The 23,515-nt window shown below is 42.7% G+C and overlaps 1 pseudogene across 1 annotated transcript; it reads right to left on the minus strand.

Annotated features, from left to right (window-relative positions):
* Positions 1-9,686: 9,686 nt before the first annotated feature.
* On the minus strand, positions 9,687-22,690 carry LOC149450928 (indolethylamine N-methyltransferase-like; annotated as a pseudogene). Its single transcript, XR_016315182.1, has 4 exons — positions 22,496-22,690; positions 17,014-17,181; positions 13,697-13,706; positions 9,687-12,020 (listed from the first exon to the last, which is right to left on the minus strand). The product of XR_016315182.1 is annotated as an indolethylamine N-methyltransferase-like (transcript).
* Positions 22,691-23,515: the final 825 nt, after the last annotated feature.

The raw sequence follows: 23,515 nt of genomic DNA on the forward strand, positions 1-23,515 counted from the left end.
AATGGAGGTTTATTGTACATGAGCGTGCTCCTGGCAATCAAGGGGTTAAATGTGATGACTGGTGTACTGACGGGCAATCTGACGCTATCTGGGAGGGGTGTGAAAACCACGGGAGCGCGACTCACATATATCTAAATATATATATATATATATATATATATATATATATATTGTGGGAACTCGCTTCAAATGGTAGAGCTTTGTTAAACGCACACAGCAACTCGCTTTCTTTTTTTAAGGCTATTTAGCCCACTTTTATTTAAAGAAAATGTCCCGTCACATAAGGCTTCCCACGCAGTAGTATCCACCATCAAACACATGCAAATGAAAACTCAGCCTCCTGGTTTGTACACAGGTTTTATGTCTGTCTCCTACAGACTCTTTCCAAAATATGGCTCTGGCACACAGCTAGTCAGGAGCACACAGCTAGTCAGGAGCACACAGCTAGTCAGGAGCACACAGCTAGTCTTGCTTCCACCTCTCCTGGATGAAGTCCTTCTGACTCCAAGGCAGAGACCTCCTGTCTGCCGGGGTGGAGCCCTCCTGACTCCTATCTGCCGGGGTGGAGCTCTCCTGACTCCTATCTGCCGGGTGGAGCCCTCCCAAATCTCTTAGAAATCTCCAGGCTACAGGTCCCAAAACAGGCTTTACAAACCAAAGAGGAAACCAATAAACCCATTTCCTCTGCATTATGAGAACTGCCTGGAGCCCCTCAACCTGTATGGTTGAGAATCCTGGGTCACCACTGTGATTTTCACCGTGGCAGGATACCGCACTGCCACATATCCCCCCCCCCCTTTGTTTTGATCCCGTAGGGGGCAGAACACACAAGCTCAAACTCTTTAATTTGGCAGCTCTGTGCCAGCTTTCACCCATATGCGCCCATTCCTGACTGACATCACTTTCAAAGGAAATGTCTTCCTGTCTTACGAGGCGACTTTCCCTGTATTCTCCTACTACATGGACGCAACCTCTATAAAGACACTGTGCCTTTTCATGGGTTCGCTTCCAAAACCGTTGCCTCTCTATTTTCCTATCGTTCACCCAAGTCACCTTCCCATTAAGAAATTTCCAAAACGGTACTTTTCTGAGGGTGAGGTTGATGCCTGAGTTTTAGGAGTCGGATAACATTTAAGCTACGCTGCACTTTCAACAGCCGGTTTCCCTTTACCTTTGAAAGGGTCACGCTTTTAAACACAAAAAGTGTGGGTTCTTTTATTGGGGTTACCTTAGACCCTCTCTGCATTCTATGTACATGCATCTTCTTACTGACCAAACTTAGCTCTGCTTGTTTCCCCACGTACACTGCATGCTTCCTTTTGTCACTGAGATTCTCAGACAACAGCAATGTCCTACTCTCCTTCTGAAGGACAGACCGATTGTCTTTCCCTTCAGATGTTTTTATGTCAGGGGACCTCTTTAAATATTCCAATTCCTTCAAGTTTTCCCTCGGGGGAGATAAGCCATTTAAAGTTTCCCTTCCCAGACAACCCTCCTGAACCTGTAAGGGGCCTAATTCTACTGCAGCTTTTATCTCAGCGGCGTCTACCACCGCATTACCCGCCACATCACATGTTTCAGGGTTATCAGCACGCATGTCCACATGACCTTCAGGTCCATCATTAGGCTTATGATCACCCACAGAAACTAAATGATCGACATTTCCTAGTGCCTCGCACTTTTCCTCCTCATATTTTTCAACATTTACCAGTGCCTTGCATTTTTCCTCATGGTCAGACACATCCACACCTTTGTCAGAACTCATTTCAATGTTTGGCAGGGCAGTGTCTGGAGACCGAGCGCACAAAGCGGAGTGGTTGTCTCCCATGGCAACGTCACTATCCACCAGCCCCACTGGCACATGAACCTCTTCCAGCAACTGTCCTGACACCTGACCATCATAACAATTCTACATTTGGGTTACTGACCTCAATCACTTGATTTGTGCCATCTGATACTTCCACCAATACCAGCTCATTTGGTATCACACTATTCATTACCACACCATTGGATGCTTTGTGGTTTGTGGGCATGACCTCTGCTATGTGCTCAATCTCACTTGTCCCTTCCAAATTGGGAGGGGGACCATCTGCAGCAACAGCAAGTGTGCCCTTGTCTATAAGCTGCTCTGCAGTCCCTCCATTTAGCACAGCAGAAGTCGTGTCCACTCCATTGTTGGCAACAGAGGTCCCTTTCAACAAAGCCAACAGGTTTTTAGCCCATCTGTCCCAGTCTACTTTCTCTGCGCTCCAATCAGAGGTACTACGCAGTACCGCACCAACTGGCGGAGGAGACACAGGACAGAGAGGCTCAGCAGCCGCAGACACATCACATATCTCACTTTTGTTCAAACCAAACTGTGCACTAAATTTTGAACCTCAACAGGTTGCAATACTACACCCTCACCACCGTACTCTGATGGCGCTTCATTCAACTCATGAACTTTTCCATACATTGTATTGTCAGCACTGACAGACTCCATTAACCCATTATCGCCATCATACATTGTATTGTCAGCACTGACAGACTCCATTAACCCATTATCGCCATCATACATTGTATTGTCAGCACTGACAGACTCCAATAACCCATTATCACCATCATACATTGTATTGTCAGCACTGACAGACTCCAATAACCCATTATCACCAGGAGCATTTTCAAATATTTCAGTTTTAGCATTTAAATCATTTGGTTCAAGTACTCTCTTGTCCAGAGCAGCACCATAGTTGTCCCAGGCAACCTCTGGCTCCAACACACAGAGCTACCAGGAGGTTTCCATGGACACCTTTGTAGCCCTTGATACTGTTGCCAAGGGCAACAACATATCTTTACTCATATTCACATCAACGCTGTTATCTTTAGTGAGCTGTGCTAGCCCATCACCAACCATAACATTACATTTACCAATAGTAACACTTTTGTCGACATGACCATCAGCATTCTCATTACATATAGACATGACTGTGGCTTTTGCGGGTAGTCCCTGGATATTACCCAGCTGAGCAGCCTGTCAGCCATGCCTCACAGCACACTCTCTCTGTCTAAAGGAGCAGTATTTTCAGTTTTAGCAGCTCCATAGCTGACCTGGGAAATCCTCTGCTCCGTCACTGCGGGCTCCTGGGAGGTTTCCCTGGGCATCTCTGCAGCACCTATCACTAGGGAACACGGTGCCAGGATAGTTTTGGTCACCCCTAGTCTAACTTCCCCAGCCATCTGCTGGATTATAGCAGGCCCCTGCAGAGTCCCCATGTCCTATTCCATATTTAGTCCTGCTAATCGTTGGGCTGTTCCCTGTGCCTCCCCACTACTCAGGGTAGCACACAGCAGCCAGTCCATGTCCATCTGTATTGTGGAACTCCCTGAAGGACACTCTCACTTCCTTGGACTCAGTCCCACAAACCGAAACAGTCTTACCGTTTCCTGAAGCAGGTGTCATAGCCTTCACTTGAGTGCGTAGTCTCTCCTCTGTGGTGTCTCCACGGACTGACTTCCCCATGTGGTCACGAGGCAACACTGCAGCCATTCCTGACCAACTTACACCCCCTGCAGGTAACACAAGATCCCTGTTGCTAGGGGTAACAGTAGACTCGCTCTCAAAAGGCAATTGGCTATACCTCATGTCGGATGCAGGCTGTTGTACCCTCTGTTCAGGGCTGACCACTTCACCTAAGCGGCCGTAACACGAAACCTTGCATTTCTCTGGCTTCAGATCCCTTGGCCTTCCAGCGACACCTCTTCCAACCTGGAGCATTGCTGGCCAGCCATGACACGCCGAACTTCCCCTCAAAGAAGGATTTCCTCTTTAACCTCCCTGGCGGTATGATTATTTCAGATTTTTTGTGCTGAAAGCGGTACCATTTTTTTGCATGGAAATATGTATTTTTTTATTGTAGGCCTGTAATTTAGGAATAACTCCCTGAAATCTGTCCGAACAAGAGTCTAGTAAACATCCCGGGTATGATAAAACTTGAAACACGAAATCATAAATTATAATTTAATAAATACTCATAAAAAATAATAATATAATAATAATAAATTGAATTCAATAATATAATCAAACCAAAAACACTGAAATTTGAAATATATCGCCAATTTCGCACATCGCTGAGCAAAGTCGCAAAATCGTTTTCAGTGTCTGATGACGAATTTCCCCCACGAATCATTATCACTCAATTCTGCAAGTGGTTCTAATTTACTATCGCTGTTCTCTAGCCGGTCTAAAATCGATTTTGACCTAAAGGGAAGCTTTTTGGACGCCATGGACTTTTCTAAGTTTCCAGGCAGAAAGAACAGTCAAAATGCAGGCAGGGCGCCGGACAAAGCACTCGGGACAAAATGCGAAGGACAAGGTAAGCGCTGTAGGGAATCCCTATGCAACGCCGCATGGTAAGCCCGAGTGTAGCTTTTGGTACTGAAACTTTACCCCGAGCTACACTTGGGAATACCGCCAGGGAGGTTAAAGGTACAGTAGTCATCCTGGTCCCAATCCATGAAATGGTAAATCGACCGGAACGCCCTCGGTAATAAGGATTGCAGCAACTCTGGCCACTGGTCCCTAGGCCATTTTCTCTGTGTAGCGCCTTTTTCAAAGTTTTCAAGGAAGTCCTCCTCTGTAGGTAGCATGGGTTGCATGTAATCAGAGGCCCAGAACTCAGCACCTCTCACCGTAGACTTTACATTGCAGCTATTGCTACGAGCAACCGCACTCCTCTCAAACTTGTGGTCAGCCTGTCGCTCCTTCCTTGCACTCAGAGCCGGCTTGCCAAACGCAGATGCAGTCCTTTGCTTTGCTATGCAACTTTGCACTGGAGGCTGAGACAAAGGGCATTTGGAGACAGTGTGCCCCCACTACCTGCACCGCAAGCATCGCTCTTGCCAGCGTGTTTTGTCCACATTGCAGCCTTTTTCCAGCTTAGGTACACAGCCGGTGACAGATCGCGCCGCTGCGCGGCTCTGCTGGAGCTCAATCTGTGCGGGAGGACGCCATATGGCGTCCACCTGGAACGCTGATGACATTTGCCGGCGGCCATTCGGCCATAGGGCGGGGGGCAAATGGTTAACATTCATTTTCTCTCATTGTATCTATTTGGAAAGCCTTTCATGGTCCCAGTACATTGTTCTGGGAGCATGGTGACAAGCCTTATCTTCCCTTACACAGTGAGGGTGTTTTTTTTTTTTTTTTTAAATGTATTAATTTTTGAAAAATAAAACCTTCAAAGAACTCTTACTAAATACCTTGGACTGTTTGCTTTCCAAAAAGGCGGTCATCTGGGGGGTATTCGCACTGTCCTGGTGTTTTGGGGCCTCAAGAAATTAGATAGGCCATCAAGTACATCAAGACTGATCGATTTTCATATATATATATATACAGTATGTGAATCAGCACTCAACCCTAACGGTGAATTTTTCTCATTTGCTCTTTTTTGGTCTGATAAACATAAATCATTGCAAAATATTTTTTTTTCTGTTTAACCGCCTCCCGCCCGCCATATAGTCCACGAGGTGGTTCTCTAGTTCTGAGAGGACGTCATATGATGTCCTCCCATTCTCACCGTGCATGCGCGGCTCCGGGAGCAATCGCCAGTGCACTGTGTCCCTCGGACACAGCGGATCACCGATTCACGGAAAGAGCCGAAGATGTCAGCTCGGTCATGTGATCAGCTGTGTCCAATCACAGGTGCCTTGATGATCAGTGTAGCCCCAGCAGTACCACCTGTCAGTGTCCATCAGTGCCAGCACTCAGTGCTCATCCATGTCACCTGCCATTGCCCATCAGTGCCATATCAATGCCACATATCAGTGCCCATCTGAGCTGACTTTCAGTGTCACCTGTGAGTGCCAGCCAGTGCCACCTATCAATGCCAATCAGTGCCACATATCAGTGCCAGTCAGTGCCGCCGATCAGTGCTGCCTTTCAGTGCTCATCAGTAATGCCTGTCAATGCCCATCAGTGCCACCTACCAGTGCCTCCTCATCAGTGCCCATCAGTGCCTCCTCATCAGTGCCCATTAGTGCCACCTATCAGTGCCCATCACTGCAGCCTCATTAGCGCACATCAGTGAAGGAGAAAAATCACTTATTTACAAAATTTTATAACAAAATCTAAGAAAAAACTTTTTTTTTCAAAATTTTCAGTGGTTTTTGGTTTGTTTAAGAAAAAATTAAAATCCCAGAGGTGATTAAATACCACCAAAACAAAGCTCTGTCTGTCACAAAAAAAAATGATAAAAATTTCATATGGGTACAGTGCTGCATGATCGCGTAATTGTCATTCAAAGTGTGGGTATAGGTGCCCTGTAGGCTAGTGGTTAATAAAAGCAAAAAAAAAGCCCCATTGATCCTGCCAGAAATCTTATCAGCCCATAAGTCATGGCCTGGACTGAGCGGAGCTAAGGGGAGGGCCAGCATGACTGCGGCTTGCAGACGAGGCGGAGATTGGATTTGGGTGGGAGGATATTCAATAGGTAGGGGCGGTTACTCACCTGATTGGAGTATTCAAGTTTGAGGGTGGTCTTTCCAGGATGAGGTTGGGACTTGCTGGGTGTCAGTCGGAGCTTGTTCCAGCATGGGTGAGGTTTGTCCCGCCCTCCCTCCCTCTCTGGACTTGTTTTATTGTTTTGTTGTTTTGTTTTTGTTTTTCCTCTTGTCCTTTGTGTTTGTCGTGTTGTTTGGTTTTGTTTGGGTTCCTTGATTTTATCTTCTTTCCTTGATCGGCATTTTGTGTTCTGGGGTGTTTGGCGTTTTTTGTTTTGTCATGGCAGCCGGCAGGGGTCGCTGGGTCTTTGAAGGCGGTGCTGGAGTGACCATTTGGTGGATTATGGGTTGGGCCCATCGTAGGTATGGGTGTTCCTTCCCAATTATAAGGTCATGTTGGTAAGGTGGGAGTTCATTGGCTGTATCTGGGACTACGTAGTTGTAGTATTGTCCCCGAGGCGGTGTAGTAGCGGCTGGGGGCCTTTTCATTGGGTGTCAGATACAGCCGAGTTATTGATGCGAATAACAGTGCCTTGGAAGACCTTGGACCCGGTTGGGATCATTACTGTCAGTTATTATTTGATTGTACTGTATGAAGTGTTATGTAAGAGTTATGTTAATCCGTCGCTCTTCCCTCCGGGTGGATGCCATAAGGCGTCCTTTCCAGAGCGCGCATTGCACATGCCTACAGGGCCGCACTGCGGCGTGATCTGTCACTGGCCGTGTACCTCTGACACGGCCGATGACAGATCTGTGTACCGGCCCCGTTGCCAGTACCATGTAACCTGTTGTGACCAATCACAGCAGTTCAGTTGTATACAATGGATGGCTTCCTTTCATGCCATCCATTGTAAACAAGTGTGTCTAGCTGTGAATGGTCACAGCGATCACATGCACAAGCTGGGCCAATCACAGCCCAGCTGTGTCATGTGATTAGCCGTGGCCAAATCACAAAAAAAAAAAAACCCAGAGTGAATCGATTTCGTTCAGGTAAATGCATGCTAATAGCAAAGTACTTCTTTGCTATAAGCAAATTGTGTAAAAAAAAAAAAAATACTGATCACTCCCCCAAAGTAGTACAATGTTATTATGGTAACATTATACTACTTTGGTCATAGTGAAATATGAAAAAAAAATATTAGCTGAAAGTAGAAAATATAGTTTTTTTTCAAAATTTTGGTTTTTTTTGTTTATAGCGCAAAAAATAAAAAGCGCACAGGTGTTAAAATACCACCAAAAGAAAGCTCTATTTGTGTGAAAAAAAGGACGTAAATTTCGTTTGGGTATAGCATTGCATGACCGCGCAATTATCATTTGAATTAGTGCAGTGCTGTATTGCAAAAAAGGCATAAATTACAGTATCTATACCATAGGTTGTAGACGCTATAACGTTCACACAAAGCAACCAATATACACTGATTGGGATTTTTTTTACCAAAAACATGTAGCAGAATACATTTTGTGTTAAATTTATGACTAACTTTGAGTTTGCGATATATTTTTTATAGCTGAAAGTAGAAAATATTGTTTTTTTTCAAAATTCTTGTGTTTTTTTTGTTTATAGCGCAAAAAATAAAAAGCGCACAGGTGTTAAAATACCACCAAAAGAAAGCTCTATTTGTGTGAAAAAAAGGACGTAAATTTCGTTTGGGTACAGCATTGCATTTGCGTGCAATTATCATTTGAATTAGTGCAGCGCCAAACAGCAAAAAAAAGGCCTGGTCATTAAGGGGGTTAAATCCTCAGGAGCTCAAGTGGTTAAATACCACCAAAAGAAAGCTCTAGTTGTGTGAAAAAAAGGTAATATTTTACAATGTTGTATGAGCGCGCAATTGTCATTCAAAGTGTGAGAGCGCTGAAAGCTGAAAATTGGCCTGGGCAGGAAGAGCGTAAAAGTGCCCGGTATGGAAGCGGTTAAGCACTGCACTATAGATACTTGACATTGGGCAGGTGACAGTTGGCCGTTTTTGAAAACAAGGGTCAGTTTGACAGAGTCTATACCTGGTAACCTCCATAGCACAGTAGTGAGAGTGCCCGTCCAAAGAGTGCATGGTCGTAGGTTCGAGGCTTACCTCTGCCAAGTGCGTCTTTCAGCATGACTATGCAGTACTGGACATGAGATAAATGGATGTTACCAAATTTTATTTTTTTTTGGGCTTTTTTTTTTTTTTTTAACATTCATTTTCTCTCATTTTATCTATTTGGAAAGCCTTTCATGGTCCCAGTGCGGGTAAAAGAGTCCGGACTGGAAGTGGTTAAACAATAAGAGAAAAAAAAAAATAACCACCCCCCAAAAAATTGATCCTTGATGCTTTATTTGTTAGTATTTTGAGTAAATCTTAAAAAACATTAACAAAATTACTGAGAAAAAAAAGCTGTGTACTATACTGTCCCATTATACTGTTATAGTTAGGTTTAGTACCCCCCCCCCCCCAAAAAAAAGAGCACACAAAAAAAAATCCTCCCAGGGTCATTTAATGTGATATAATAAAAGTTGATCTAACATTGCCATCATTTTCAAAGTATTTTAGGAGAGGAGAGTTACATAGAGGAAGGAGCAGAGTCCTCCAGCAGTGCAGAGTATTTCATGAGAGGAGAGTTGTACCAAGGAGGACTTGGCTAAATCTACGGCAGAATTTACTGTGGGGGGAGGGGGTAATCTGTGGGGAACATGTCATCTTGCCCCTGACCTAATGTTATGATGATCTCATATTGTCCACTGGTAACTGTTACTTGATCAGCCAGTAAGCTCCCTAAAAGGCTCAGTGGTCCATGCAGCATCATGATCAGTCTCTGACTCCGGACTGTTTGTGGCTTTTGGCAGGACAGTGACTAAGTGGTTAGCAATTCTGCCTGGCAGCGCTAGGGTTGCCGGTTCAAATCCCAATCATGGCACCACCTGCCCGGATTTTGTGTGTTCTCTCTGTGCCTCCAACACTCGAAAGACATGCTGGTAGGTTAATTGGCTCCTGTTTAAATTGGCCCTAGTATGTGTATGAATGTAAGGTAGAGATTTTAGGCTGTAAGCTCCTTCAGGGCACGGACTGATGTATGTACAGTACATCTATGAAGTGCTATATAAGTACCTGCAATAAAATAAATATTCTCACGCCGTCAATAATTTGCTCATCCTGGCAGTGGGGGGGTCACCTACGGTAAATGAAAAAAGATGATGGAAGCACTCTCTCTGCAAATTTTAATAAACAGACTCAAGACATAATATTTATTTGAATTAAAAAAAGCCATCATATCACATGCTTAGCAACAAACCCATAAAATATTGAACAGATGACAGTATACAGCAAGATGACATAATAGGCTTGCCCTGGGCAGAACAAATGGCTCACCTCTAATTATGTAAAGTCAACACAGTTGACAGGAGATTTCAGAAGGTATTGACAAAGGACAGGGTAGGTCAGGGAAGTCAGACTCAGAAGCAATACATTTTCATAAAGGCAAAGGAAAAGAGGTGGACTGACAACTCATGGGGCCCCCAGGCAACAGGGGATCATGGGGCCCCTGTGTCCTCGCCCACACTCAAACCATACTCACAAAAGCCTATGAAAGGTACCAGAGGTATCTCATGGGGCCCCCTACTGACCCCAGGCCCTCAGGCAGTGCTCGAGTTCCCAAATGGTCAGTCCACCTCTGCAAAGGAACATTTTCTGGCTAATAAAACGTACAGCAGGCTTCCTGCATTGCCTGCTTTTATTTAGGACTTTTAGAGCAAACATTGTATCAGAGGATCGCATTAAATCCCACTTCTCTTCTGCACATTTTAAACAAATTACATTATCAGGTAAATTCACTAAGAGTTAAATAACGACTGAAAAAATGTGGTAAAATATCTTTTACAAATTTGCAATTCACTAAGAATTTTGTGGTAAATGGTTTTTCTTGGTAAAATATCAGTATTGTGGTAATTTCCGCATATTTTCAAGCAGTAATTTATGGCACGGTAGCTGGTTATTAAGGATCCGGCCGCCACATCCTTAACAACGGATGACTTAGCAGCTGTCAGCGGGATCCTGCTGACAGCTGAATGCAAACAAAACATGCCAGCCACTAAAAACTATGAAAAAAAACAGCGTGGGGGTCCTCCCTCCTCCCCCCCATCCATACCAGGCCCTTTTGGTATTGTAAAGGAAACCCCACGCTAATATGTAAAAACACTTTTTAATTTTAAAAATGGCCCCTGGGTCTGGTATAGATTTTGGGGGAACCCCACAGCCATTTCTTTTTAAAAATGGCGTAGGGCCCCCCCCCCCCCCCCCCCAAGTCCACACCAGACCTAAGGGTCTGGTATGGATTTGGAGGGGACCTCAAGCCATTTTTTAAAAAACATTTGACGTGGGGTTCCCCTTAAAATTCATACCAGACCCAAAGGGGGTCCCCCACGCTGCATCTGAACATGTGACACTGCCAGCAAAACCCTGGTGATAAATATCACAGTTTATTTTACTTTTTGTTCTGTTTGTGAATGCGACTTAACAGCTTACCACAAGTTTTTTTTTGCGATATTTATCGACACATTTTTCATTCTGCATTACATACCACGTTATTTTTTTTTTGTGAGTTGGAGATTTCTTTGCAACATGCGATAATTCATGCAAATGAGTCACATGAATCTTTATTGATTTGACCCCAATGTCTATTGGATGTCCAAGAAGGGAATCACTTTGAATTATAGCTCTTTTTACAGTTTCTGCAGAATGGGGTTTATACAGTTTGTTTAATAGCTTTTTTGCTACAGAGACAGGAGAGGGGATGTCAATACATTTTTTAGTGCATGCATATTTTTATCAGATTTCCACAATATATCAGAAGACATAGGGGTTGATTTACTAAAGGGTGCAAGAGAGGGACATGCTTTGTCTCTTCTGAATGACGGCAGGCAGCATTTGGGACCCGGAAGCCAGCCACCCGAAGATATCAGCTGCTGCGTGGGGAGATCCGGAATTATGCATTGCTGGATCAGAGGTGAGTATAGATCCACTTTAAATCTGAACTTTCATTATCAAAAATTACGACACAGAAATACGTCTACTTGAAAATCCAACTTCCCAAGAATTCACTCCTATGATTTATAGCACATAATTAAAACTTTTCTCTTGTTTTTTCCTAACCAGTTAATTTTTATGGGCTGAGACAAAAATGATGGCCTTAAAATCGGTCAGGTCACTCTCTGTTTTGCTTGGATGAACTTGACAATGGTGGATGACAAAGCCTTCTTGCTCAATGGCTTTTCTGATGAAATTCTCATCATAATTAAAGAGGTGGAATTTATCTTCCCCAACTGTGAAATATGTCGCATTCACGGCCCCATATATCAGCAACTGTCCTCCAGACTTAAGCAGCTTGGTGAACTTTTGTAGATTCCTAATGAAATCATCTTTATCTCTACTGATGACAACCAGGACATTTGTAATCAGTACACAATCTGCCGTTGGTAACCCCAATGGATCAGTTATGTTTTCTCTATTAGTGTAACATTTTAACACTTGTTTGATTGCCGCCTTCAGCCGCAAATCCTTCTCTTCAGACTGGGCACTAAAATTGAGAAAAAAGAAGTGAGTTTAGACACTATGACAGTCTTTTTGGATTGTGTATGTTGGCTGTTTGCTTCTTCAAAAATCTCCATTAAAGCCAGGGACGTTTTTGCCATTTTTGTAAAACATATTGGAGTCCATGGGGAAGGTGAGATTAAAGGGAATGCAGAGCCAAAACTTTTTTTTTTGTACCGGCTAGAGTAAAGAAAGGTTAAAACCCCCATCAGGATATTTCGCTACCTCTGTCCTGTGGGTGAGTTTCCTTTCATTCTTTGTTATGGAAAAACAAGAGGGAATGAGAAAATCTCTTCAAATTGAAGGGAATTCCCATTTTAGACAGTTGTGGCCAGAATATTTGTATGTGATTTTCCCTCACCCCTTCCTCTGGTGACAAATCAAATTTTGGATTTCCACTCACTTTCTGTCTTGGATACAGTGGTCACCAGGATAATTAGAGTGGGTGCCAAGCAAAGACAACGCATGCAATTAAAGCTTGACGAGGGCCTAAATCCTCATCCATGTATCCAAAAATAAAACAAAGAGTATTGCTATTACATACACTTTAAGGAGGAAATGAAAGAACCAGGCAGCAGAATTGCCTGAGGTCTACCAGCAGCTGATCTTTCCCCATTACTATACTTTGTTCTCCATTGGTCTTAGAAATACAGAAAGAAGCGCCCAGAAGCATTAGACCAAATCTGGATGACATAGTCCAAGATTTGTAATTGTTGGTAAAAACGTCATATAAAAACATCCAACTCACTTCAACACCACACCACTCCCCCTTCATCAGGGCTCAACACAGGACAAAATTTGGGAGGAGTGCACACAGAACAGCGACTGTATAGATCTATATTAGAACCAGTATTGAACTCTACTCATGGAGTAACAGCTTGACAGCAGTTATTGAGCAGTGCTGAAAGGTATAGGGAGTGGTGTTGCCCCTGAAACTCGTTGACTGTTATATGACTTTTTTTTACCAACAACTAAAACTATCTCTGGCTCTTTCATATGGTTTTGGTCTGAAGCTCCTTTCTGTATTTCTGTGGTTTGAACTACTGTTGGGTACCAATCAAAGGAAACCTTGCTGTGTGGGAGCCGCCTCACCAGAGCTGTTGAGCTTGGTTGAATTTTTCCTTCATCTGACTACACATGCTAATAGTCCCTAGGACCTCTTTGAGTGTCTAATTCTGCAATGTGTCTCTGTGTGCAAACAGCCATCTTGATAGAAACAGGGCTTTTGCATCCCCATGTCAGAGCCTCCAACAAAGGACAAAAGTGAGCAGTACAGTAGCAACATCCTCAAACCTTACTCCAAATATGGAGCAGGCAGAGACATAAGTGCCTTAGATCTCATACTGTAGATATACAGCTATGAGGTTAAAGGCTTCATAGAGTCCACACATCCTCATATACCAAGAAGCGCACTGCTATTTTTTAGGAGAAACGCCAGACAATTGAAAAACATAATCAGGATATTACTAAATGTTCCCCCTAGCATAACAAATCTTCACCTTTTGAGTTCACTTACAATTCCAGTTGCTTTTGCAGTTTTAAGGGTGCAATGGGCTTTAACCACTTTTTCACCCACAGTACATTTACTGTGGGTCGGTGGCAACTCCAGGCTAAGCAAAATACTGGTATGTCACTTAGGACATGTGCAGTGGCACAATCCCATGACTGCTGTGATCAGTGGACACAGCGGATCACAATGCACGGTACAGCAGACAGGGTGTCATGTGATCGTATGACCAAGCTTAGCAATCACATGATTACCTGTAAGCGAATCTGTCATGAATGGTTTCCATTCATGACAGCTTGTTTACTATCGTGATGCTGTGATTGACCCACAGCTATCATATGGTACCTGGCACCCTGTATCATGTGATTAGCTGTAGCCAATCACAGCATCACAATACCAAGTAAACTATTGCTTATAACAGTGATCATCACTGCAATAAACCCCCCCCCCCCAAAAAAAAAAAGTCCCTGATCGCCTATCAAAGTAGTATAGTGTCACCATGGTTACACTGAACTTCTGTGATGTCAGTGTTTAAAAGATAAATAGTAAAAAAAGAAAACAAGTTAAAAAAAGAAAAAGAGTTTTTAAAAAATTGAATAAAAATTATTTATTTATTTTTGTTTACATACTGTCATCAGTCAGTATCCCTGATCACTGCCAGACCAGTCACATGGTGACGCTGTGATGTACTAATGACAGTATGTAAAAAAATCATGAAAAACACATTTTAATTAATTTCTTCATTTTCAAAAAAATTGTGAGAACCAAATTACAGTTTCAAAAAACTCGCCATGCCTCTTGCGAAATACCTTGGATTGTCTACTTTCCAAAAAGGGGTCATCTGGGGGATATTTGTGCTGCCTTGGCATTTTAGGGCCTCAAGAAATGAGATAGGCAGTCAGTACATCAATTTTCAAATATACTGTATATAGTATGTAGATGCTATAACGTTCACACAGACTAAATAATATACACTGATTTGCGTCTTTGTTTACAAAAGAAATGTAGCAGAATATATGCTGGCCTAAATTTATGAAGAAAGATAATTTTGTTTGCAACATTTATTTTTTTTTTAATTTTCTGTAGTTTTTCATTAAGCAAAAAATAAAACAAGAAATTGGTGTTTAAATATCAAAAGAAAGCTCTATTTACGTGGAAAAAAAATCAGTTTAATTTGGGTACACTGTAGCATGACTGAGCAATTGCCAGTTAAAGTAGCACAGTGCTGATTAGCAAAAAATGTCTTAGTCATGAGGGGGGTAAACTCTTCCAGAGGTCAAGTGATTAAATGGATCCTGTGAGTTATGGGAGATCCCTTCAGCACCCCCAGACATTTTCTTGCTAAAAAGGAAAAAAGGCCACTTAATTAGCTTGGAACATGATGTTAGATAATGAAAACTAGGGAAACCCTTACCCTAACTTTTTATACAAATGGAAAAAAGAAGCATTTTTTCTAAATTATGTATTAATATCATATTTAGTATCATCTTATTTAGGAAGTATTTATTTCTAGGCACATGGTGCGCAGTGCAGGTGCATAGTGCACCTAGAAAGAAATACAATGGCAGCTCTTAGCCACTTGCCCTCCAGAGGATTTACCCCCCTTCCTGACCAGGCCATTTTTCGCAATACTGCGCTGTGTCACTTTAACTGACAATTGTGCAGTCATGCAACACTGCACCCAAATTAATGTCCTTTTTTCCCACAAATAGAGCTTTCTTTCGGTGTTATTTGATCACCTCTGCATTATTTTTTTTTTTGCGCTATAAACAAAAAAAGACCAACAATTTTGAGAAAAAACAATACTTTTGACTTTTTGCTATTAGACATGTCCAGTCAAAAAATTTAAAAAAATCAAATTTTGTCATAAATTTAGGCCAAAATGTATTCTGCTCCATGTCTTTGCTAAAAAAATCCCGATATGTGAAAATTAATTGGTTTGCGTGAAAGTTATAGCATTTACAAATGGTGGTATCTATACTGGAATTTTAATTTATATACTAGTAATGGCGGTGATCAGCGCAGGGGCGGACTGACAACTCATGGGGCCCCCGGGCAATAGGGGATCATGGGGCCCCTGTGTCCTTGCCCAAACTCAAAAAAGCCTATGAAAATGGTACCAGGGGCATCTCATGGGGCCCCCTACTAACCCCGGGCCCTCTGGCAGTGCCCGAGTTTCCAAATGGTCAGTCTGCCCCTGGATCAGCGACTTATAGCGTGACTGCGTTGGGCATTCTGACACTGGGGGGGGAACTGATTAACTGTCACTGACATCCCCAGTGACCCTAATACAGTGATCAGTCCTTATAAAAAGCACGGACTCTGTACTAATGACACTGGGCCGGAAGGGGTTAACATCAGGGGCGATCAAAGGGTTAACTGTGTGCTGTGTGTGTATTTGCAGAGCAATACAAAGCAATGTGCAGGAGCTGACAGGGGAGAGATCTGTATTGTTTACATACAGTTCTCTCCCCTGTCGGTGATATGTGGCGATCACCGGGTGCCGGTGGGGAATCACCGGCCGGGACCCTATGATCGACAGCTGAGGCCACCAATGTCAGTGCGGGTAGGGTGCGCGCGCAGGTTGCGCACCCACTGCCTGGAAATGCAAAATCACGCATATATACGTGATTTTGAGCAGCCTTTCCGCCCTGTAGCAGTATTTCTGCTATAGGGCGGCGGGAAAGCAGTTAATGACCTGGCTTTGTTTATAAACAAACAGTGGTCTCTGTGTTACCTCCACATAGTGGAGAAGGATTAGAATGACAGTCAATTTTTATTGCTGTCTCTCTCCACTTTAGGGAGATTTGCCCCTCTCTATATGTCCTGTTTACTGTTATCATCGAAAGTGAAAGTAAAAGAAAATGTTGAATTTTGGGCTGACACATGAACAGGAATAGAGGAGAAATCATCCAATGGGGACGCTAGTTCTGGTAACCCTGATGACACCCCAGGATCCCCTCACTTTGGAAGGATTTCCTCTCACTTCCTGTTTTGGCAAGAAAGTGAAGGCAAATCTCCTCTAAAGGGACACAGATGACAAAAAAAAAGAAAGCTGACAGCAGGGGCGGACTGACAACTCATGGGGCCCCCGGGCAATAGGAGATCATGGGGCCCCTGTGTCCTTGCCCAAACTCAAAAAAGCCTATGAAAAAGGTACCAGGGGCATCTCATGGGGCCCCCTACTGACCCCGGGCCCTCGGCAGTGCCCGAGTTTCCAAATGGTCAGTCCGCCCCTGGCTGACAGGGGCATAACCCTCCCTTTTTTATTCAATATGAAAAGAAAAGTTTTGCCTTTAGTTCTACTTTAACTAAAATTGAGGCTAATTTTGACAAATTTGCCAAAAGTATTCTTCTTATTCTTTGTTTAGGGAATTTTAAACTTTCTGATTCTGTTCCCCTTTGATGATTCCTTAACAAAAAAGAAAACAATCACAACAATGACATTATTCTTTTGGCTGATACTCAACCTGCTTCCTTCCTAAGGTATGGGTCCAATCAAAAGCTCCAGTATGATACAGTGATCGTTGAATATCAGGATGATGATATCTTTGAAATATTCGCAAGCTGAATACAGGTGGAAAATGATGGGACCAAAGCTGATGTCGATGAGCGTACCTCCTTTAATATTAGCTGAGAAGACAACAAAATGTAAAAGACATATTAGATGAGTCTCCATAAGTGTTTTTTAATTAAATTTTTATTTATGAATTATATGTGCGCATGCATTTAAATTTCCTAATTGTTAATGTTTTTGCTGCAATTTATTGGAAATGTATGATTCATTTTAAGTTAAAATTTCAATAGCAAGGGGAACAGAATATGCCTTTAAGCTAGGTTTACACCTATACATTTTGCAAAAACACACTATAGTCTATTTAAAGTGGTTGCAAACCTCAGACATGAAATCTGAACAAAGCACACATTTCTATAGTGTTTATTTGCCTCTCTCCAAAGTACTAAGTGTCATTTCCCTCTGATGCCTCCTGCATGCATCACTTCTGACAAGTTTTGTTGACACCAAGAGCTAAAAAGGTGAAAGGGGAGGGACCTACATCTGATTGACAGCCTCAACTCTGTTCCTATGTGCTGTAAGAAGGGGGGGTCCCTTCCCTCCAATCAGCTCTCAGAGCTCTTGTACAGTGTGTAACTGCAGCTCCCCACCCCTGCTTTGTGAGTCTGTGAAAAATCCTTTTCATCTGAGTTTTACAAGGATGTGCAGAACAAATGGTTGCAAATAAACAGGTACAACTTATGTGGGAGGATTTGTTTAATCTCTGTGTATCACCTGGGGCTAGTCACTTCACTGGTTATATGGAAGGGTTTACAATTATTTAAAGTGTTACTAAACCAAGGACCGATCATTCACTATGTATGGTCTCCCACAGTACATAGAACATGGAAATGCAATTATTTTAGTAAATATAAACTGCTAAATACCTTTTCGCATCAGCAGTATATAGCAGTCTTGTGACTTCTATTAGGGTCCAGAAGAGCACTGATGAAAGCTTGTAGGAGGAGTTTTCACTCTGCTCTAGGACGATACAGTACCCCCTAACCCTTGTCTGGACAGTGCTGATATTCACTCTCCCAAGAAAAAAAAAACTCTCTAGCAATACACACCAAACTGAGCATGTGCAGAGCGACTCCACACAATATGTCTTAGCAGGAGATAAGAGGGAGGCACTGTTAGAAGGGGAGAATCAGATAAAACAGGATCAAACAGGCTTTTTACATAATGCAGAGGATTAACCCCTTAGATTCCAGTGAGTATAACAAGCATGTTTTACTGCATATACAGACTGACTTTACTGTTTGGGTTTAGTAACACTTTGAACATTAGTTTCTATTGGTCAAGTTCACATCTATGCAGTTTCCCCTGGTGCATTTTTTGGAAAGGTGCAGGGACTTTCTTACACACAGCATGGTAATATTTTGGCTCCATAGAATTCAATGGATTTGTATACAAAAAATACATGAAAAATGCATATACATGTTTTCCTGCTTGACAACAGACATCTCCCAACATAAACACACCCCAAAAATGTATTAAAAATGCATGACAAAAAACACAGAACGTGCCAGAAAATGGGCCACAAAAACACATTCACATCACATGCATACGGTAGGTGTGAACCTAGCCTTATAACATTCACATCAAATAGGTCGGTACACATTATTTCACATAGTAAAGCAATGGATAAACAAAGCATAACAATACTTTAATTTACAAAATGATGGACAAAGGTTAAAAGGGTGGCGCAAAGGGATAAACAGTATATAAATATATATGCTATTAAAACAAATTAGGTTCACCGCTACCATGAACTGTGACAAATCTCTGGGGTTTGCTTACTGTATCATTCACAAATTTTTTTTGTCTGAAAACTTTGCAGGTTCAAAAACTTGAAATAAAAAACAATCAATAATGCATTGCATAGCCATGTCACGGTTCGGGTTTGCCACAACCATGTGTTTTGCAAATCTCTGGGGTTTGCAAAGTTTGCAAATTTTTGTCTGAAAACTTTGCAGATTCCATTCTAGAAATAGGGAACAACTAATGCAGTGCCTAGCCTTTGCCCACAGTAAGCTAGGCTACATTATTTATTTCAGGTACTTATATAGCACTGTCAATTTACACAGCACTTTACATATATATTGTACATTCACATCAGTCCCTAACCCTCAAGGGGTGTACAATCTAAGGTCCCTAACTTACATTCATACATACACATACTAGGGACAATTTAGACAGGAGCCAATTAACCTCCCTGGCGGTATGATTCTTTCCGATTTTTTGTGCTGAAAGCGGTACCATTTTTTTGCATGGAAATATGTAGTTTTTTATTGTAGGCTGTAATTTTTAGGAATAACTCACTGAAATCTGTCCAAACAAGAGTCTATTAAACATCCCGGGTAGGATAAAACTTGAAACACCAAATCATAAATTATAATTTAATAAATAATCATAAAAAATAATAATATAATAATAAATTTAATTCAATAATATAATCAAACCAAAAACACTGAAATTTGAAATACAGAGGCAAATTCGCACATCGCTGAGCAAAGTCGCAAAATCGTTTTCAGTGTCTGATGACGAATTTCCCCACAAATCATTATCACTCAATTCTGCAAGTGGTTCTGATTTACTATCGCTGTTCTAAAACCGCTTTTGACGTAAAGGGACGCTTTTTGGCCGCCATGGACTTTTCTAAGTTTCCAGGCAGAAAGAACAGTCAAAATGCAGGCAGGGCACAGGACAAAGCAGTGGGGACAAAATGTATGTGAAATGCAGTGAAAAAGCAATGACAGCAAAAATGTCATTTTTTAAAAATGTCAAATTTCCCGCCGGTTCCGCCGCCCGAACGTTCCGACGTCACAGGGACCGGAACACGGAAGCCGGCATCCGCCGGAGGAGATGGACGGGGACGCTGCAGGGGACCCATCGTGGGAGCGAAGGACAAGGTAAGTGCTGCAGGGACCCCCAGAGAACGCTGCATGGTAAGCCCGAGTGTAGCTCGGGGTTACCGTTCTTGGTATAGAAATTCTACCCCGAGCTACACTCGGGAATACCGCCAAGGAGGTTAACCTACCAGCATGTTTTGGAGTGTGGGAAGAAACCAGAGTACCCGGAAGAAACCCACACAAGCACAGGGAGAACATGGAAACTCTATACAGGAGGCACCATGGTCAGGAATTAAACCCATGACCCATTTACTGCAAGGCAGACATGCTAACCACTAAGCCACTGTGCCACCCATGAGCCAATACTTTGAAAAGAGGGATAACCTGATCACCTTTCTATAAAAGACTGGACATGCAGCAGCCAGATTTTTAGTGTTTGTTGGAGCATGAACCAGATTCCCATACTTTTTACTTGAAAATAGCTTGCTTTTATTAGCCCTGTAAATGATCTGAATTGAATAATAAGAATTTCCATCTATAGACTTCAATGGGGTTTAGCACAAAGTTTGCAGACTTGGAACTGTGAGATTTATAAAATGCTCATCCCTCCATACAAGTAATAGAAGTATAAAAAATGGTAGGTTCCTTACACCATTGTTGTATATAAAACAGTCTTAAACTGGCCTTACATTAATAATTTTTCTTTTTTGTTCAAGTAGTGGGTTGAACAAAAAAAATCTCAAAATCCCCATCCACACATTCAAGGTGGTCAAAACACATTTCTCAGTGTTGTCGGTTATAGCTGAAGATACTTATCGTTTGTCAAAAACCTGAAAAGTTGTGTAGCGCTATCCCCGAAGGAGCTGCTTGTATGTTTTCCCCAGGTTCCCCTTGCTTCTCCTAGCAGCCAAGCATGGTGTATTTCTGCAGCCAAATACACTCACACACGTCCACTCGTTGTCTTCAATGACCAGTGTAGGGGATGTTTTGTTTATTGTAGAACTGGGGATAGGGATGGGGAATGTAGCAGGATACTCCAAAATCAGAATTATTCACACTGAGGACATCTAGCTGATCTCTTAGTTGAACACTTGTGAAGTCTTGGCTGACAGTAGATAGCAGACTTATCTTGTAACTTATGGCAACAAGTAGTTTAGGAGTGAGCAAAGTCCCTTCTTGCAGTAGTAGCAGTCAGCACTGCTGTTAGAAATCAAGAGGCCCCTTAAAGCCAACCTGACAGGCCCCCCCCAAAATCACAGGGCCCCATACAGCCAACCTAATAGGGCCCCCCATCCCCACAAAAAAAATACAGTTTACTATGCTTCAGTTATGAATGGACACAGCAAATGATCAGTACTGATCACTAATTGTGTTCATTCAGGAAATGAAAGGGGCTGGTAATGTACTGGAACCAATCCCCTGTATGTTTCTCTCTGCAGCAGCTGAAAGCCCATCTGGGGGGGAGGGGGGGGAGAAGAACCCAGCTTTCAGCTGCTGCAGAGAGAGCCATACAGGGGATTGGTTCCTGTAATTGCACTGTTCACCCTCCCTGCCCACATCTGATCCACCCAACTGCCTGGGCCCCCCTGCAGGCCTGGGTCCCGTAAAGGAGGACTGGTGGTACCCCCTTATCCACGGCCCTGGTAGTAGCTACAGGGCTGAGCTCCACAGGTATAAGCCAGTTATGACAGACTGCGACAGCCCAAAGGTAAGGTAGCTGAGCAAAGTCCTTTGCAGTAGCAACACTTGGACAAGCTCTTCAGAACACTAGCCAGTGTTCCCTTTCCTTTCTAGACTCACACTGACTATCAAGCACCAGAGGGGTAGCAAGCATACGGAGTCCCCAAGATCTCTCAGAGTCTGTACTCACAAGTCCAAGGACAGAATGGTTGCCTCCTTCCAATCTGGTATCTGAAACCCTCCAGTGATACCAGACAGATCTTTGGCAGACAGCTCCCCTCACATAGCTTTCTGTAGAACCAGGGTCACTCTCACTAACTTCAAGCCATCAGGTCAACCCACCTGAGGCCACACGGCAGCAAGTGCCAGGTGAGGCAACCTACCTCCAGCCTGGCTGGTGCAATCCACTCCTGGGATAGACACTGAACCCATGCGCTCTCAGAATATAAATACCACTCCCAGCATGCAATGGGGCAACCCTCCCCTGCAATTGGCCAGGGCTGTATCAGCTTTTCATGCTGTGCATTTGCCTAGCCAATAATGTTCTGGAAGGCTCTCATACCTTCCTGAAGGCGGGTAGAACAAACTCCAACATCACCAGAGCAGCATGAGCAGACCTGACTAATCAATCATAGCACTCTGTTAAGCAGAACACCACACTGAATTTACTTGACAGCCTCTCTGGTAAGAAGAGAAACACAGCTATGCCTAACCTATACACATCATAGCACCTGATTAGGAGGGTGATACAGTTGGTTGTACAGAAGCCAATCAGTAGATCCGTGCTGAACCGGCCAAATTTTGATCCATGTACGACCACCTTCAGTCAGTTAGATAGGTCCCATTTGAGCATACATACCAAACTTAAAAAAGTAATGAAGCTCCTCCATGGGCAGTTTAAGGCATTCCTCTTCGAGTACCATTCCAGGTTTATTGGTCACAGTAAGTGTTGAGAAAGTTCCTGGAGTGGAATCTGTCTACATGGTAGATCTTATGCTGGATAGGATCCATCTTGGATTATTGTATTGCCTATAGAGGGGTCCTTAGCTGTCTGATGTTGTCTGATACTTGTACCTATTGCCTATGACTACATCACTTTTATATGTATCTAAATTGACTTTGCAAACCCAGCTGAAAGTAATGTGACTGAACATTAAACAGAATAAATTTGTTTTAGCTCACAATGTACACTAAACTATTTTGAACGTAAAACAATACTCTCACATGTGTGAACAGAACAAATTATACTTTAACTCACTGCTGCAGTTTACCAGTTTTAAGGGTAAAGAGAAGGAAATGAACTAGAAAAGTAATATATATTTATATACATGCTAATACTGTGAATATGTTCAAGAATATATATTTTAAAAAGCCAAAAGAAAAATATACATGTATATGGCCATGCTGTAAATGTGTGCTGTAATTGTAACAAAACAAACAAAAATGTTTATTTCTGATTGCCTTTTGGGCAAACCTGGCAACCACCAAAAAAGTCATTTATGGTATAGGACTCACTGCAGTCTGCAGTTTTTCAAACTCTATCACCCTCACATCTTAATTACACAGCCTTTTATTATTTACTGTACTTGCCATATGCATGCCATCTAATGGCTAAAAGGAAGATACAAAGCCCATTCTCCTCTACTAACCTCTCCTCTGTTCTCTCTCTCTCTCTTTTTCCATATGTAGGTAGTTGCAGGCTATGTTTTCCACTACAAGTGGCACTTGCCCAGAGCATTACTGCAGCTAGAGGGGAAATCTAAGGAAACTTGGTTTTCCTGTCCTATTAGTTTAGGTTTTCTGTATAATTTCCCTATGGTTCCCTGGAGCAGTGATCCAGTTGGCTACACTGCATCCAAGTGACCCCGGCAGCTTTCTT

The sequence above is a fragment of the Staurois parvus genome, unplaced genomic scaffold (assembly GCF_062004578.1).
Source record: "Staurois parvus isolate SC_StPar_1 unplaced genomic scaffold, SC_StPar_1.0 ptg000558l, whole genome shotgun sequence".
NCBI classification, from domain to species: Eukaryota; Metazoa; Chordata; class Amphibia; order Anura; family Ranidae; genus Staurois; species Staurois parvus.